Below are 19,273 nucleotides of genomic sequence, written 5' to 3'. Positions count from 1 at the left end.
CTTCTTTTACAACTTGATAGCAAAATCCAGGAATTGTTATTATGTTTTAGTTTTGCTTTATCAGATTGTGAAAGGAGAAAGGCTTGTCAGTAACATCACTTTTGATTTTATAGCTTTAGGCATGAAGCACTTATTTCACAGAAGTCAAGGGGAAGTTATTTGTCAAAAGCAAAATGATACATGTTACTTGATACTCATTTTTTAAATCTAAAATGTTATTTTTTCTTGGTCAGAAAGCAACCAAGTGCCTTTTGGGGAATAAGGATTATGTGGTCCTGGTTGGACTGAAACAAACTACCTCTCTATTTGAAGTAAGAGGACATACTTTTGAAATTTGACAAATATACAAATGGGAAAGGTGATTAATTTGTTAACATGACTACTAAGCAAATTTTAGGTGCTTGCCTAAAATAGGAAAATACAATACACACAAAAAAAAATCTATCTTCTCTAGACCCCCTAAAAGTAGTGAGCCTAGTATAATAATAAATAAAAATATATACATAATGAAATCATGTATTTTCTTAAAATAATTTGTTTCCCAAGGAATTAAGATCTTATCATGATACAATTTTACACATACACACAAACATACATACACACACACAAAAAAAAGTTGTTTTTATTTAGTTCAATTATAGTATTTTTAGCACAGCAATCCAGATACAGTGATTTTCCAAAATGTTAAGTAATTACTAATTCATGGCCTAATACCAAACTGCAATCTATGCTTAATGATTTGTACTGAGAATTTACTGTGCGTACATGAAACTAATTCTTGTATATTTTGGCAGTTCCCTCTTAGAGTTACTCAGACATCTTAGTATTCAAAAGTATCATGACACTGCTATTCACCAGCAATACCATTAGAATAGAGTCTAAAACAGATGACCTTAATGATAATCAAGCTTTTTTCAGACTTTAGGAGATGAATGTATAGCCTACATTATCAAAGAACTGCAGTGAATCTAGAAATTCTGAGATTGCATTTTAAAGTATGGTAGGCAAACCTAGTAAAGTTTATGTGGACTGATAATGCTCTCCATATGACAAATTTTGCCTGTTCATGCTCAGATTTCAAATGTTAAAGAGACTCAGAAACACAACAGATAGTGAGAGGAAATATGGATTGTTTTGCTAATATAATTCTATCAAATTCACATCTTTTTTTTTTAATTTCATAACATATAAAGTACCTTCTACCCCAAATATTTTAGAGTGTGGCTATTTTTAAACATTAATTGACTTTCTTAATACTTCTGTTCTCCTTCGGGTAAGACTCATAAGTAGATGGAGATATTAGGCAACTATAGGCACTGTAGGTTTTGAGAAGGCTGGTGAATTCACCCTTTACTTTCTTCCTAATGTTTGAAATCCAGTCATTAGAATCTTAGTCTTTATGTTTTGATTTAATAACATAAATCTCTCTCTGTGACTCATTGGAAGCAAGTGTGATAATCTACTTTCTCCTGTGATAGCATTTTAAAGTGTCAGTCTCAGATATTTTAAAAGGAAATTTCAAAAGAAAACAAAATACTGCAGACCAGCAAAGGGGAACTGATACAAATTTTGCACAATTCAGAACTATGTCTGAACCTGAAAAAACATGCTGCCACCAACTGATTGTTTTCTGTAGTCTATAAGCTACAACTAGAAGGCAATGGCAACCCACTCCAGTACTCTTGCCTGGAAAATCCCATGAAGGGAGGAGCCTGGTAGGCTGCAGTCCAGGGGGTCGTGAAGTCAGACACGACTGAGCAACTTCACTTTCACTTTTCACTTTCATTCATTGGAGAAGGAAACAGCAACCCACTCCAGTGTTCTTACCTGGGGAATCTCAGGGATGGGGGAGCCTGGTGGGCTGCCGTCTATGGGGTCACACAGAGTCGGACACGACTGAAGCGACTTAGCAGCAGCAGCAGCAGAACAAAGCTAAGTGATGCAATTACATAGACAATATGAATTGTGTACATAAATACACATATGTACAAATGCATATATCTGCATATACATATATTTATACATCAGTACACATAAATTAGAGATTATTAGGACAATATGGGAATGGGTGCTTATTTAGATGTTAGATTTAGATGTATATATGTGTATAAAGGAAAATATTTGCTCTTAAAATTCAATTACATCCATCTGCCTTGCTCTTAATACTCTATGCAGGAAAATGAATCAAAATTGCCAAATCATTTTCTCTTCATGCCCAGAAAGATCACAAGTGCTAACTCTTTTTTTTGCAAATTTCTCTCCGTTATTATGATGATCAGAGGCACTTGAGACACTGTTGCAACCAACCCTTGTCTCACAGGTTCTTAGCGAACATAGTAACTATTTTAAACAATTAAATATCTGTTAAATGCAAACTGCTATTTCAAAAGACAATTAAATATATATTTAAATAGCATAAATACTATGCTATTTAAGTAACATAAATGCATAGGTACAAGATAACCAATGTAGCTGTCAATGCATTGGGGAATATATGTTTTGTCTGCTTTAGTCTCAATATAAGTATGCATAATTCAACTTTGAATTTCAGTGCTCACATCTTAAAGTCTATTAATTGGAAAATGTTAAGTCAAAATTCATATATTCACTACACATTAGAGGATTCACTAAATAATCCCAAACTAACTAAGTTGAGAAAGACAAAGTGAAAATTACAGTATCCCATAATTTAAAAGCCAGAAGAGCAGCAGTTGTAAATCATGCTTCTTGAGGCCTGCAATTAATGCAATACTGGAAGAACACACTTTCACCTTAAATTCTGGGAGTTCTGAATCTTTCCTCTGTATGTAAAGCAGTAGAGGTTTTTTAGTGTTGTCTTGCAGTCAAACTGCATGATAAAATAGTGATTTATAGTTCTCAAGAGATGCAAACACTAAAGAGAATAAATGAGTATACAATTTAGTAAGTCTTAGTATCTTGCCTTTATATTACTAGCAAGTTGCTTTTAGACACAAGGAATTAGATTTTGAACCTAATTTCTAAGGAGTTAATAATCAAGAGGAGAATTCAGAGAGGAATTGAGAAATCTACCATTCATGGGGAAGGAAGAAAATTAGTATCATTTGATGAGAAAAAAATGAATATACAGTGAAAAAAATCATGGAAATAAAGGAGTCAGAATATTATTAATTCCCAAGAAAGATAAATGCTTCACTTTTACTTTTATGGATGTAATTGAATTTTGGGAGTAGCGTTGGTTACTCCCAACGCTTAACAGAAATCATTCTTCTCATTATTCTAACAGCACTATTAAAATGGTTTAACAAAAGAAAACATAGACTCAGTTCAGTTCAGTCACTCAGTCATGTCCAACTCTTTGCAACCCCATGAATCACAGCATGCCAGGCCTCCCTGTCCATCACCAACTCCTGGAGTTCACTCAAACTCACGTCCATCGAGTCAGTGATGCCATCCAGCCATCTCATCCTCTGTCGTCCCCTTCTCCTCCTTCCCCCAATCCCTCCCAGCATCAGAGTCTTTTCCAATGAGTCAACTCTTTGCATGAGGTGGCCAAAGTACTGGAGTTTCAGCTTTAGCATCATTCCTTCCAAAGAACACCCAGGACTGATCTCCTTTAGAATTGACTGGTTGGATCTCCTTGCAGTCCAAGGCACTCTCAAGAGTCTTCTCCAACACCACAGTTCAAAAGCATCAATTCTTCGGCACTCAGCTTTCTTCATAGACTATATATTTATAAAGGTCAAAACTCAAAATTTATCAAAGTAACTTTTTTTTTTAATTTGAAGTAAGAGAATTTTGATGAAATATCTAGGAATATGGAAACAATTACTTTGTTTCTATTTAAGGTGTACTTTAAGAAAAGCCTATTTATAAGTCTGGTATCATTTGTATTTGGTATAATTTGTAGGTAAAAACAGTTTCTAAGGTGTCTGGAAAGCATTTTATCCATACTTTAGGAAATGTATTTTAAAAATGAACTTTTTTTTGTTCAAGGAGTACTGTGCTACAAAGTTAACACAATGGAAAATAAATGTCATGCTTCAAAGGTTCCTCTATTTTTGACTAAGAAGAACTAATTAAATGAGATTTCCTTCTGTGTACACAAGAATCTTGGTGTTTTCACTTAAACCAGATGTAGAGTTATTTCTCATTGCCTCTACTGCCAATTCAAACAAATCTGTTTTTTATAAGTTTACTCAAATAAGCCATATTCATAGAAAAGAATTCAGTAAAAACTCCTTTCCATAATAAGTTTCAATATTCTAAGATTTATTGGTACATTTTGAAGGTAGGTTGGGTGAGGCAGGAATCATAAGGATGTTAGCATAACAGCTAGGAAAACAAGTACTAGCGAATTCCCAATTGAGCATTCTCATGGATTCATTTCCAAGAAAGTTATGAGTTTCTGTTAGCACACACAGTGACCAGTTTTCTACATAGAAGACACTCAAAAAGTGACTTAGTGTAACCCATTATTTTCCATGTGAGGAAACTGAGGCTTGAGGAAGTAATATAATTTGCCCAAACTTGCCAACCTGCAGAATGGGTACTTGAATCTGAGTTAATTCTTAGACTGGTGCTTCTGGGATAAAAAGCTTGAGTTTTGCTTAGCTTTGTAGAAGCCTAGACATGACTTCTTCTCTCATCTTTGTAACTTTCAAGTTAGCGTAGTTAGAATACTTTCTTCTTTTCTTTGATCTTCATTTCCCTTTGGACCTCCTTTAGTTAAGTTTGTTAAAAGGTCTTTTTAAAAAGTTTCTTAATATCTTTGTTAAAAGGGGCATAATATACACACAGATAAAGCAGTAAAATGTAAAAATCCTACATGTGTTTAAAATTTAGATGTATAGCAAAGATACAGGGTCTTTCAACAGTGTTTTTTATTAGATCACAGTGTCTTTCAACAGTTTTTTTATTAGATCCCATAAGATTAATTTGGTGTAGCAAAGCCTAGATTGTTTTTCTTAATCATTAAGTGGTTAGTATTTATAAGGCACCTATAAACAGTCACACATTTTTTAGCCTTCTTTTCACACTTATGCACTCAATTGGAATGTATTTAATTTTTAGTACCTAATGAAACCATAAATTTAGTCTTAAACACATATATTACATTCCCACATTGAAGAAAACTGAAGATTTTAAATTTACAAGTCTCCATCTAATGTGCCAGTTTAAGGTAAAAATACTCAAGTCTTTTCAGATACTAAAAAGTTGTACATATCACTAGTTAAGTGGCAAAAGAGAAAAGGAATAAATAAAATGGTCCTGCATTTTGAAATCACTTCTATTTGCTAGTAATATAAATAATGCACTCAGGGTATAGAAAATAAGGACAATATAACAAGGGATAAACTGCCTGAAATGATGAACTCAAGGGTGATATACCATCAAATAACAACAAAACAGAGCAATCTTTGAATCTGAGTTTTGATACAGCACTTGGAAAAAGTCTTAGCACTGAGGGCTCAGAGTGTCATAAGGAAACAGAGCAGTCACAGCTGGAGGCAATTTTCTTGCCATCCATTCTAGTTGAAGTTATAGGCAAAGGACAACTTGACAAATTTAGAAAGAAGCAATAAAATCTACTGAAGCAGCTAAATTGTCTGCTAAAAGACACTGGACACTGCCTAAAATGAAGCTATAAAAAGGGAAGTCTTCCTAAATCAACTGGCAGTAGAGTTTGAAATAAACATGTTTTACTAAGTTCTCCTGAATTGTCTACCTATACAGTTTTCAACACCCCATCTTTTTTTTTGGATGTGGACCATGTGCTTCTGTTTTATGCTTTGTTTTTTTTTTGGCCATGAGGCATGTGGAATCTTAGCTGCCCGATGAGGAATTGAACCTTCAACCCTGCACTGGAAGCAAAGTCTTAACCACTGAACAGCCAGAGAAGTCCCAGCACACCCTTCTCCAGATTCTCATGCTAGTATTTGGTTTTCTTAGGCTATATCGTTTATTTATTATTGTTTTGGTTTGTTTGTGGGGTTTTTACTTCTCTACATAAATTTATTTCTAAAAAGTTATTTCTATTGTTTTAGAAGATTGATTTTCAGAGAATGGAATATTAAAAGACATTCTGTATATTGAGTCACCTTAAGTTAAATTTTGCTTCTTCTCTTTCTAAAGAAGAATAAAGATGTGGTGCTCTAATTATATTATGTTTAAAATGTAATTGTCTGGTAAGTTGAGACAAATATAGTGATGTATTAACTAAATGCAGTAAAGATAAACTCCAAAATCTCATTTGACTTAACCCAGTACTACTTATTTCTTTATGACACTGTCCTTCCATATGATCCTTCAGGGACTCAGATTTCCATCTTATGTCTCTGCCTTTTTCTTGGGCATTGAGATACTCAGTTTGATTAATAGATATGGAAAGAAATTATGAGAAATGCATACAAGCATACTCACTTCTTACACATTTCTTGATGGTCTGAAAATAACACACATCAGCACCTGTTACCTTACAATGACTGAAACTAATTGCAAGTCCCCATTTAGAGGTAAGGGTGTGGTGGTGGGTGCTGGGAAACAGCAAACACTTCCTAGAGCAAAATTATTTAATGGAAGGAGGTGCAAATATTAAATCACTAATAATTACTGTCATACCTGAAAATCAATTTTATAAGGAAATTTTAATATTTATTAAATATGTTCCACAATCTTCCCTAAATTCATATCTGAATCAACTATTATTTTCTCCCTAACCCATTGCTACAAAAGTTAGGCCAGTGTTATGGCAGCAGCTTTCCTAAAGCCAATCTACTCTCCTCACAGATCACAATACTTTTCATCTGCCTGGAAAATCCCATGGACAGAGAAGCCTGGTAGGCTATAGTTCATGGGGTGTCAAAGAGTCGGACACTACTCAGCAACTTCATTTTTCACTTGTAGCATTCTCTAACTTATCTAGCTCACATTAACTCATCCTTCCTTTCTTTTATGCAATTTTACACTGCCAACACTTATCCATTTGTCTAGGGATGAGAGAGTCTGCCTAAATATGTTGCATCACCCATACTCTTGGAAATGTCCTGCATTGGACCTTTGACCACCTCCTGGCCCACAGGGAGATTAAGTGGTACCCAAGCCACTGTTGACATTTCCTCAAGTTACATTGCTCCTGTTCCAGTGGGAACAATTGACTCTGGCCATACCATTGTGGTCTTTAAAACTATCTGTGTTGTGTTTTCAGCTTTTACAACCTTCTGAAGAATCAACAAATATGTCCTTTTATTGTAAACTTCAATCAACAATGGAATGATAATCAAGAAATTCAGTGGACTTTCCATGGTCCCTAGTATCACAGGGCTCTAGTATTGTTGAGCTTTGGGACAGCTTCCTCAAAGTAGACACAATATAGTTCTGACTCTGTCTTTCTTATCACTTCTTGGTCCACAACCATTAGGAAGGTAGTTGATCATTAAATGTGATTTTTCACAAAAAGAGATTATCTTGTCTTGGATGCCAGCTGAGTAGTTATTAAGACAGAAGGGATGGGGGGTTATATAGATCTAATATGAAACTTTGGGATTGTACCTTGACTATTTCTGAGCATAATGATCATTTATTTCTCCTAATGGCCACTCTAGGCCAACCTGGTTTGTACTGAATTGGTTCAAGGATCCTGGGGACAAAATTTCTATAAGCTGACTTCATTCTGATGCTTGATATCCTATTGATTCTGCATGTGAGCTCAGTCACTCTTTGTGACCCTATGTACTCTAACCTGCCAGACTTCTCTCTCCATGGGATTATCCCAACAAGAATACTGGAGTGGGTTGCTGTCTTCTTCTTCAGGGTATCTTCCCGACCCAGGGATCAAACTGCAGTTCCTGCACTGGCAGGCAGATTCTTTACCACTGAGCTGCCTATTGATTATAGCCTTAAGTAAAAGGAATAGAAGATAAATTTAACACATTATCACAATTCCTGCCAGTAAAATGAATCAGAGTAGCTGACAGACTAAAGTGTGTGTGTGTGTGTGGGAACATTTGCCAGAGGCTGGGATGGTATAAAAATAGTCATTATTATTGGAAAATAATTCTCCCTATGTCTCTTGAATTTTTGCCTATCTTGTGAGCAAAGCACTGGATAATATTTTTTCCAAATCATCCTTTCTAGGACATTTGTATACGTAACAGTCTTTGAAGATATAGTGTCTCCCTCTAAAGCAAAAGGCAGGTTTTCTCACAGCTGTGGAAGAAAAGATTGATTGTGTCCCCTTGCAGCTGAGAACAGATGAGTTTATTACTGTTTATGAAAGATGAATTCCTTGAACTCAGAGAAATGACACCAAATGCGTATGCAGGTGTCATCTTGCCCTCTTCATGTCACTTTCTGGGGATCAAAGCTTGAAAAAACTAATCCAAATATGCCTACACAATCAGCCTTCCATATCCCCAGGTTCCACATCTGATGATTCAACCAACCGTGAATCAAAAATATTTTGAAAAAAATTCCAGAAAGCCCCCCAAAAACAAACTTGAATTTGCCACTCACTGATGACTATTTACATAGCATTTACATTGTATTAGGTATTATAATTAATCTAAAGATTATTTAAATACATGGGAGAATATGCATAGGCTATATGCAAACATACCCTCTTATATAAGGAACTTGAGCAACCACAGATTTTGGTATCCATGGGGTCCTGGGACCAGTTCCCCACAGATACCTAGGAATGACTATACTCTGGCAATGCTATTACTGTAAATAGTAAACTATCCTTTGTCATTGACTTCTACCAGCATCCATGAAGCCTGCTTGGGCAGGCAAAATTGTTATCACGCAAATAAGATAAAATCTCAGACTCTCTGGAGTTCTTGACACTAAGTGGCAAATCTAGGAATCCAGCTAGTCCCTCTGACTCCTAAACCACACTCATTCCATTAGAACATTTTACCTTTTGATTCAGTTTTTAAGAAGAATTTTGTGATGACTTGAGGATTTGCATAGTCTGAGTTAATTTCCAAATATCTTACTTTCTTTATATACAACATTAATTGAATTCTTATACTTTGCTGGCTCTACTTCCGTATTTACATACAAAATTTCTGTAGTGTCCTTAAAGTAATTAAATACAGCAGTACCAGTGATGTTGCCAGAGCAACAGCAAAAGAGCCATTTTCTTTTTCTACCAGAATGATGACAGATGCATCCTCTATAGACTCCTGGACAGGGTAGATAAAAAGATTCAAGTTAAACTAAGGCTGAATATATGCATACCCTATGTTGCAATAATTCCATTCCCTGATATACTAAACACAAATGAGTACATCTATACATGAAGTGACACAAACAAGACGGCTCTTAGCAACTTTAAGCATAAAAATAAAAATTTGACGTTATTTAAGATGAAAGTATCATAACTAAGTAGACATTAGTATGTATTATTCTTTTGGTTTTCTTTTTTATCGGAGTATAATTGCTATGCAGTGTTATTTTCTGCTGTACAGTGAAATGAATCAGCTGTATGTATATATATGTCTTCTCCCTCTTGGACCTTCCTCACACTCCCTTCCCATCCAACTCCTTTAGGTAATCACAGAGCACTGAGGTGAGCCTCTGTGCTATATAGAAGGTACCCATTCGCTATCTGTTTTACACATTGTTCAGTATATGTGTCACTACTAATCTCCCAATTTGTCCCACCAACAGTGTCATAACATACAGGAAAAAAGAAAGAACAACAAGAAACAAAATGAACTAGTGCTACATGTAACAACTCGGGTGAAACTTACAAGGTTGTGTTGAATGAGACATCAAACAAAAATTAAATTCTATATGATTCTACATATATATACAGTTCAAAATAAAAAGAAAAAAAACAATCCATGACAATAAAGTAAGAATAATGCTTATACTTGTGGGATAAGAAAGGCTAATGACTAAAAGAAAGGACAAGGAGGAACTAGGGTTTCAGGAATTTCTACATCTTGATCTGGGTGGTGGTTACACAACTGTACTTTCTTTGTAAAAAATTCATTGCGTTATATACTTCATGTATTTTCAAGTATAGGTACTCAGATAATTTATCTTACAATAAACTATGTATCTTAATACTTAGGTATCTTATGCTATATGCATCTTATGAGATAATAAAATTATACCAAAATTAATAATAAAATTATACCAAAATTAATAAGCAAAATTTAATAAGCAGATTGATACATCTATGCTATTATATAAGTGTCAATATGTAACAAAGTCCCTTTGTTTTTCTGAGAGAAATTGTAGGATTGCTGGCAATATGAATTGTAAAGTATAAACTCCAGAAGAAAACATATATAATTTTCAAAACACAGAATTAATGATCACAATGTATAGGATTTGATAATTACCAAGTAAAAATGTTAATTAAAAGAGGATAAATGTGATTATTATAAAAATATTGTTATATTTGTGTTATATATATGATGTGTGCTATGTGCTCAGTCGTGTCTGATTCTTTGCAACTCCATGGACTGCATGTAGCCCATCAGGTTTATCTGTCCATATGTGGCCTTTTTGATGCCACATAGCTTTCTGCTCTAAAAGAAAAAAATCTGTCTTTTATTCAACCAAATAAGAAGATTTAAAACATACACTTACTCAGCTGATTCTTAAGCCAGGCTACAAGTTCTTAAAATATTTTATAACTATTATTTCTATCACTTAACAAACCACTTTAGGAGCAAGCTGAATTTGAAATAATCTATTTCAATGCAATAGAGTCATCCCCAGTTCAGAATATTTAGTTACTACTTCATACATAATTAGTAAGACATCAACATTGTTTAATATCCTGACACTATTTAAATTCTATTTAATGTCACCTGGACATCTTTCCTCTGGATCAGTCATCACAGCCTTCCTAACTTGTAGCCCATGTTCTAGCTAAATTTAACACTTCACTGGTTTCCCCATCTCCCCCATTTTCCTTTCTTCTTTTTTTAATTGGAGCATAGTTGACTTGCAGTGCTGTGTTAGTTTCATATATACAGTAAAATGAATATATTAATACATACATCCATTCTTTTCTAGACGATCTTCCTATATAGGTTATTACAGAGATTTGAGTAGAGTTGCCTGTACTATCCAGTAGGTCCTTATTAGTGATCTGTTATATGTATATAGCAGTGTGTATATGTTATGTGCATGTGTTAATCCCAATATCCTAAATTACCCCCTCTCCCCTTGCCTTTGTTAGCCATAAGTTTGTTTTCTACATCTGTAACTCTCTTTTATAAATAAGTTTATTTGTACCATTTTTTAGATTCCATATATAAGTGATGTAATATTTGTCTTTGTCTGACTTACTTCACTTAATATGATAACCTCTAGGTCCATTCATATTGTGGCAAAGGACATTATTCCGTTCTTTTTATGTCTGAGTAATATTCCATTGTGTATGTATGTGTGTGTATGTATGTGTGTGTACAACTTCTTTATCCATTTTTTGCTGGTGGACACTTAGTTTGCTTCTATGTCTTGGCTATTGTAAATAGTGCTGCAGTGACATTGGGGTGCATGTATCTCTTCAAATTATGGTTTTCTTTGGATATATGCCCAGTAGTGGGATTGCTGGGTTATAGTAAATTTATTTCTAGGTGTTTTTTTCTTTTCTTTAAGGAATCTCCATAATATTCTCCATAATAGCTACATCAGGTTACATTCCCACCAATAGTGCAGGCGGTTTCCCTTTTCTCCATATCCTCCCTAGCATTTACTGTTTGTAGACTTTTTCATGGTGGCCATTCTAGGCAACAGTAAAGAAACCACCTGCCAATGCAGGAGACATAAGAAACATGGGTTTGATCTCCAGGTCAGGAAGGTACCTTAGAGGAGGGCATGGCAACCCACTTCAGTATTCTTGCCTGGAGAATCCCATGGACAGAGAAGCCTAATGGGCTGTTTATGCTCCATAGGGTCACGAAGAGTCAGACACAACTGAAATGACACCATGCACACACATTCTGAGCAGCAGGAGGTGATTCTTCATCAGGAGGTGATTCTTCATTTTAGTTTTAATTTGCATTTCTCTAATAATTAGTGACATTAAGCATACTTTTATGTGATTTTTGGTATTTGTATTTCTTTAGAGAAATATCTATTTAGGTCTTCTGTCTATTATTTCACTGGGTTGTTTTGTTTTTTTAATATTGAGCTTCAAGAGCTCTTTGTATATTTTGGAGTCTAACCTTTTATCAGTTGCTTCTTTCACAATTATTTTCTTCCATTCTGAGTGTGGTCTTTTCATCTTGTTTATTGTTTCCTTTGCTGTGCAAAAGTTTTTAAGTTTAATTAGGTCCCGTTTGTTTATTTATTTTTCCCATTAGTCTAGTAGGTGGGTCAAAGAGGATCTTGCCATGATTTATATCCAAGAGTGTAGTACCTATGTTTTCCTCTAAGAGCTTTATAGTTCTGGCCTTACACTTAAGTCTTTAATCCATTTTTAGTTTATTTTTGTGTTTTGTATTAGGGAGTGTTCTGACTTCATTTGTTTACATACAGCTGTCCAGTTTTCCTAGCACCACTTATTGAAGAGACTGTCTTTTCTCCATTGTATATTCTTGCCTCCTTCATCATGGATTAGGTGACCATAGGTCCATGGGTATCTCTGGACTTTCTATCCTATTCCATTGATCTATATTTCTGTTTTTGTTACATTACCATTTTGTTTTGATGACTATATTGTCTGAAATCTGAAAGTCTGATTCCTAAAGCTTTGTTTTTGTTTCTCAAGATGGCTTTGGCTATTCAGGGTCCTTTGTGATTCCATATAAAATTTTTTTTGTGCTAATTCTGTGAAAAACGTCATTGGTAATTTGATAAAGATTGCACTGAATCTGTAGATTGCTTTGAGTAGTAGAGTAATTTTGACAATATTGGTTCTTCCAATCCAAGAACATGGTTTATCCCCCCATCTGTTTATGTCATCTTTGATTTGTTTCATCACCACCTTCTAATTTTCTAAGTACAGGTCTTTTGCCTCCTTAGGTAGATTTATTCCTCGGTATTTTATTCTTTTTGATGTGAATGGGATTGTCATTTTATTTCTGGTTGTTTCCGTCGATGGAAAAACTCTTGCATCTCCTTCTATTGAAATCACATCCATTTAAAAAAAACCTGAAGTGAAACACCTTTTCTTTTATAAAGTTTTCTTTGACTTTTGGTCAATACATATTCTTCCTGTGAATTCCATAATACTTCATAAATTGTGCCACAATTTATGTAACAAGCTGTGTAACAAGTTATTACTGGGATCTTCCAGGTAATCACATATGTCAAGTCTCACCAAGCAGAGGCAAAACAGTGTGTTTCTTAAAAGCCATGGTGCATGTAAGGGAGAGCTCTGACCAAAAAGAATGATCTGATTAGGTTCACACTCTGGATCCTTACTTATCAAGATTTCATTTCTAAATGCTAAGTAGTAGCCAGGGCAAATCCAACCTCCCAGATGGAAAGATCCCACTATATGTTGTCTACTCCGCCTCCCTCGTTTCCAATTAGTTTCACCAACAGCATGAATTCAAGGGCTCTTCTGATCCTTCATGAAGTCTTTCTAGTTAGGCGCCACAGTAATTCAGTTGTGTGTTTACTTGTCACTTCTAGGCTTGATGTACAAACTGCTTCATAAGATTTTCTGGCATGGCATCTAGATCAACATTATCAAATTTTAACACATATATCAAACACATTGCCCTTTCTTAATGAAATATATTCCAAATTATGCTTCACATATACTTGAACATCTGAAATTTCTGAGAGCTCCTAAATTTATTTCAGCATGGTTTCCTTTGTCCCTATACCTAATTCAAGTGCGTTCTGTCTTTTGGCCCCACACTGGTCATTGTGTTAACCAGAACAGCATTGATATTTTCCTCAAACTACTAATTACTGTCCTAGAGATGTGTCTTTCATACTTTTGATGACGCGCTGAAGACTGTGAGGGAAACACATCTTCCACTGCCCAGGCTTTCATCATTTTCATCTATCCACCATGCTTCTTCCCCAAACACAAGTCCTGCCATGTGAACTTCTCCACCAAGATCACTGCCCTAAGAAAAGCAGGCCAGTCTCCCCAGGTGGCATCTTCACCTGAGTGAGCAGCCCTACCAGGTCACCTGTCCTTATCCTCTCCCTAAAGACTCCAGTGGTTAGCACTGTTCTACATCTTCTTATATTGATGCTAATGTTTCTTTAAAAACAGAGTCACAGAGTCAGATTGCCTGGGTTTAAAACCCAATTATGAGCTGTGTGACTAGAACAAATTATTTAAGTTCTCTGTTTTTCAATCTCCCCATCTCTGAAATAGAAATAATAAAAATAACCACTTAAGAGGAGGTTATAAGAATTAGGATAATTGTTGTTCATGAAGCACTCAGAATAGTGCCTAGCTAATAACGGTGATTATGTAAGTGCCAGTTATTATTGCTATTGGTAAAATTATTGATTCACTCCTTGATAACTAACACTATGATCTGCTAAAGCTCACTCACCTCCACTACCTTTATAACTATATAAGCTCTCAAATACTTATTCATAGTAGACCACATTAGATATATGTATGTATATAATATATACACACATACATATTTATATACACATATATTGAAAAATGTAATGTGTTTTGTATGCATGTATATGTGCATTTACATATAAAACATATAATATGTGTTATGTGTGTGTGTGCATATTCTTTTTCTGGTCAAATGTATTGGAAACTTCACCTTGGAAGAGATTACTAACACAGTGCATCAGAAGCTGTTAAAATAAATGGCTATAGTGAAATGAGATGATGAGAACACTTTAGTGATCAGAAGCCCCTTCTGGAAAAAGAAATGAGCTTTGAGAAAATAAATAAGTGAGTACCTATTTATTACGAGAGGCTAAGTGTTGATTAGGGGGAGGTTTGTTACATGGAAGAATGTTCCACATGGGAACAGAAGAGGGTTTCCTCAGAACTGATTGAGGGGTGAGAGAGGAGGTAATTACAGGATGCTGATATAGGGACAGTGAGCTCGTACTCAGCAGTCTGATTTTTTCCTTCCACCTGAACTTTAAATATTTATAAAATTCTGTCCCCACACCCTACCCCTTCCACCACACACACAGCTTTGTGCAAACTGATCCCATCCTTCCTGTCAAAAGTGAAGAATCTGGGCTTCCTGTGCAGACTGACAAGAGTGTTTGGATAAGAAAACCCTAGAAGCAGGAGTGCATAAGCTGCCAGGAACTCAGAGACATTATGGAGAGGCTCTGGACTTTGAACAATTAAAAAAATTAGCACATTCCTATTAAGAGACCTAAAACTGTTCAAGGAAAGGATCCCTGCTGATATTGGCCTGTAAGAAACATAATTAAAAGAGTTAATGTCCCTTTTCTCAATGAATAGTGATATCTAATTCTGGCAGGGTGAATATCTATCAGTTTGCTCCCCAACAACTCTTTTCTTCTGGGCACTATTCATGATGAGTTCTGTGGACATAACCACATTAGCACAGGGTCACCTGGTCTCTGAGTTCTGGCCTAGGGTTTGACGCTGATTGAAACTTAACCTTGAGAGTCTTCCCCCAAGGTTTTTAAAATTGAATTTGTGAGTTTCTTTTCTTGGCTAAAATTAAGTGCTGAATTTAAGAGATCATAGTGAGATATATTCTGCCCCACAGAGCAAGATGCTCCATGCTGAAGTAGAATGAAATCAATATATTGAAAGCAGCAGTGAAAAGGGACAAGAAAGTCACCTGGGCATGAAGGCCCCTAACTCCAGACATGCTTAGTCCAGCATTCTTCATGCTCTTCTTATACCATGATTGATCCCCAGCTTATACAAGTATTCCAGCAGTGGGTCAAAACTAGATCAAATTGAATTTCTCTTTTTATTTACAAAGTATCACAAACTCAAGAAATCACTACTAAGTGATATTTTACTAATATATTATATATGTAAAGTCGTTCAGTCACGTCCGACTCTTTGCAACCCTGTGGACTGTAGCCCACCAGGCTCCTCCATCCATGGGATTCTCCAGGCAAGAATACTGGAGTAGGTTGCCATTTCCTTTTCCAAATATATTGTATATTATATATAGGCATATTTAAAATACTTAACCATAAAAATCATTGGAGCTACTTCATTATTTCCCAAATCACTATCCTTCCAAACAATGAGTCTCTGGATAATAAGTGAATATTTCAAAATAAGAACTCTGTGACCTATAAATCTACTGAATAGTAAAAAGAACATAAGAATGAGGAGAATTTTCGTATCTGTAATAAGGGTTGTTGAGAATAGTATTTAAACCCATGATTCTATAACATAGTTTTACTGTTCAAAAGAAAGTGATTTAGTCTACTTTAATTCGCTTTTATAATTTGAAGAGAATTATTTCAATGCTATGAATGAAAGTACAGAAGTACTTAAATAAAAAGGGAAATAGATAATGACCTTATTGTCATTGATTGAATTACCAGCACCATTTCCGTCACTAGTGACAACTTTTACTGTGGAGTCATTCTGAAGAAATCAGCCATGATAATGTAATTTAATTCATCATCTTCACTATTTAGGTTCAATAACAGCAACCTTAGAAACAATCAAAATAATATAAAAAACAATATTGAACATGAAGATAAGTTCATGATCACAGTAGACAACATCGTCAATTTGCAGTAGTTGAGATTAAATGTACTAAATTACTTGAGAAGAGATTATGATTATGTAAATTGCTCCTTTCTACTATTCTATCTTGATACGCCTTAGAGACATCTTGTGAAGCAAAATTCATAAGATACTGAACATCAGAAAAGGCCTATCTGCTAGTTATAATGAAGTGACTCTCCCAAGAGAAGATACCATATTTTACAACATTTCTTTTAAAGTGGGTATATATTTCTTCATATTTTACATGAGAAATATTTGTATATAAACTTTGATGAACCATATTTGCCAAAGGTAATCCCTCATTAACTTTAGCAATTCCTAATCTGTCCACAGTGAGGCAGCAATCTCCAGGAAAATGAAACAGTTTACCACATACAGTGCAAGTGACAATAGATTGCTCTGTAAGATGGTCATCTTGGTTTGCTAGGTGTAACAGAAAGGTGGGTATAACCAGCTTATGTTTAAATAGCTAAAGCAACATATTGTCCTATAACTGGACTTTAAAAATTATAGCAGAAGAAAAGATACATTTCTAATTGTAAATAGGTTTTGTCTTTTTCCCAAATGAGGAAATTTTTAAAGCATAAAGCTTAAAATATCTTACACCTGGTTTAAAGAATGGGCTTCCCTTATAGCTCAGTCAGGTAAAGAATCTGCCTGCAGTGCAGGAGACCCGGGTTCAATCAACTTTTGATGAATAAATAAATTTAGACAGTAATTTTCAAAAATTGTAGAAAATCCTGTCAATATTATTACCAAATAATTGGAAGGAAAAAAGAGGCTTGAAATTCTTGGTGCTTAAAACTTTCTTAAAGTATATTTGGTTTTTGCTACAATGTGTCACCAGTTCTTTCTTGGATGAAAATATTTTATGAATAAAAATATCACCTGTTATAAAAGAATCAGCTAAACTTTAGAATGTCATTGAATCTCGTGTTTTCAAAAGCTCTTTGCTGTGTCCTTAAGATATATATCAAAAAGCCCAAGTTCAGGAAGGAATTTTTAGAGAAAAGTTTATTCCATATATAATTAATACCGTATAAAATATATATGATAATTTTAAGGGTAATTAACAATAATTAGGTAAATATAATTTTCTCTATTAGAGAAAGAAAGCCAGAGAGAGAGGAAGGGGTTGGGAGGGAGAGAGAGAAAAGCAAATAAGGATGGAGAGAGAGAGAGCTTACTGGTCAAGCACTGTTCTCTATAGTGGCTGCGCCAATTTACATTCTTACCAGCAGTGTATGAGGGTTCCTTTTTCTCCATGTTCTCATCAACATTTATCATCTTTGGTTCCTCAAAAAATTAAAAATAGAACTATCAGATCATCAAGCAATCCTACTTCTGAGTATATAAATAAGCATAAGCAAGGGAATTGAAATCAGGATCTTGAAGAGACTTCAAGACTGCACACCCACGTCTGTTGTAGCATTGTTCATAGTAGTCAAGGCATGGTAGCAAACCAAATGTCCATCAAAGGATGATGGATTAAAAAAAGTGGTATATACACACAAAAGAATATTTTTCAACCTTAAAAAAACAAGAAAGTTCTGCTGTTTGCAACAACATGGATAAATCTGGAAAGCATTATGCAATGTAAAATAAGCCAGACACAGAAGGACAAATACTATATGCTATCACTTACATGAGAAATCTAAAATAAACGTCAAACTCTTAGAAGTGGAGAGTACAATGCTCTTTGCTAAGGGCTGAGGGGATGGAGAGATGGGAATCTATAAGCTTCAGTTACACAAGATCAATAGTAGTAGTGAAGTCGCTCAGTCGTGTCCAACTCTTTGCGACCCCATGGACTGTAGCCTACCAGGCTCCTCCCTCCATGGGATTCTCCAAGCAAGAGTACTGGAGCGGGTTGCCATTGCCTTCTCCAAGGGATCTTCCCGACCCAGGGATCGAACCTAGGTCTCCTGCATTCCAGGCAGACGCTTTAACCTCTGAGCCACCAGGGAAGCTGCAAGATCAATAAATGAATAAATATTATAATAAATAACACTGTATTATATACATGAAAATTTGCTGAGGTAATCTTATGTTAAACATTCTTATCAAAAAAAATAATATATAAGTATGTACATAAGTTACTGCAATATATAATGAAGGAAGGAAGGGAGAAAAGGAGGGTGGAAGGGAAAGAGGACTGATGGAAACTTGGAGATAATGGACAGGTTTGTGGCATAAAATCAGTGATAGTTTTACATGTATATACTTATCCCAAACTCACTAACTTGTATACATTAAATATGTTACAGCTGTTTTATGTCAGTTATACTTCCATAGGATTGCAAAATGCTGGACACAACTGAGGCAACCTAGAACGCATGCATGCATACTTCAGTAAAATGCACTTGTTTTTTAGTTCCAAGTGCTCAAAACTCCTTATTTGTTACTCATTTTGAGAATTTTCTGAGTAACTCTTCTATCCACTTCTGAGTTTACATAATTCAATAGAAGTTCTCCACCCTTTTCTGACTTTTTATTGTTGTCTTCTATTCATCTAAAGCCTCTGTATGTGATAATCACATAAACTGCCATTTCTGGTCCATCTCAATCCCAGGACTGAACTTGAACTAGTTCCTACTCCTTCCACTGCTGACCTATTCCAATTCCTATACATCT

General features: G+C 35.0%; 1 non-coding gene across 1 annotated transcript; it reads right to left on the bottom strand.

Moving 5' to 3' along the window:
* Positions 1-18,534: 18,534 nt before the first annotated feature.
* On the bottom strand, positions 18,535-18,606 carry TRNAS-GGA. The gene has a single exon. It is a non-coding gene; the product is annotated as a tRNA-Ser (tRNA).
* Between the last annotated feature and the right edge of the window lie 667 nt (positions 18,607-19,273).

This window comes from Oryx dammah, unplaced genomic scaffold (genome assembly GCF_014754425.2).
Source record: "Oryx dammah isolate SB20612 unplaced genomic scaffold, SCBI_Odam_1.1 HiC_scaffold_4, whole genome shotgun sequence".
Taxonomy (NCBI): Eukaryota; Metazoa; Chordata; class Mammalia; order Artiodactyla; family Bovidae; genus Oryx; species Oryx dammah.
Note: the sequence above shows the minus strand (reverse complement) of the source record. Positions and strands in the feature narration are given on the sequence as shown.